This window comes from Corvus kubaryi, unplaced genomic scaffold, assembly GCF_017639235.1.
Source record: "Corvus kubaryi isolate FWS band 111438036 unplaced genomic scaffold, C.kubaryi_AGA036_p1.0 37237, whole genome shotgun sequence".
NCBI classification, from domain to species: domain Eukaryota; kingdom Metazoa; phylum Chordata; class Aves; order Passeriformes; family Corvidae; genus Corvus; species Corvus kubaryi.
The window spans coordinates 242,180-242,526 of NW_024581068.1; the positions used below are offsets into that span (position 1 = coordinate 242,180).

General features: G+C 69.2%; 1 protein-coding gene across 4 annotated transcripts in view; it reads right to left on the reverse strand.

The window, feature by feature from the left end:
- SLC4A5 (solute carrier family 4 member 5) overlaps nucleotides 1-347 on the reverse strand; it is a 33,221-nt gene that overhangs the window by 6,368 nt on the left and 26,506 nt on the right. The gene's annotated exons all lie outside the window — the stretch shown is intronic.

The window sequence follows — 347 nt, forward strand, 5'->3', positions numbered from 1 at the left end:
CCTGCATCACCCCAGTGCACCCCATATCACCCTAATTCACCCCACACGGATGTGGGGCACCCTGCATCACCCCCCTGCACCCCGTTACCCACAGAACTTCACCCCCCAGGTGCTCCAGCACCCCAAACCCGCAGCTTGCCCAGGGGGAGCCCCTGCCAGAGCCAGGGCAAGCCCCCAAGCCCACCCCACAGCTGGGTGCTGTGGGGGATCCCGGGGTGCCCTGGGTGCTGTGGGGGGATCCCTTGGGCACTGTGGGGGATGCCCTGGGTGCTGTGGAGGATCCCGGGGTGCCCTGGGTGCTGTGGGGGATCCCCTGGGCGCTGTGGGGGATGCCCTGGGTGCTGTGG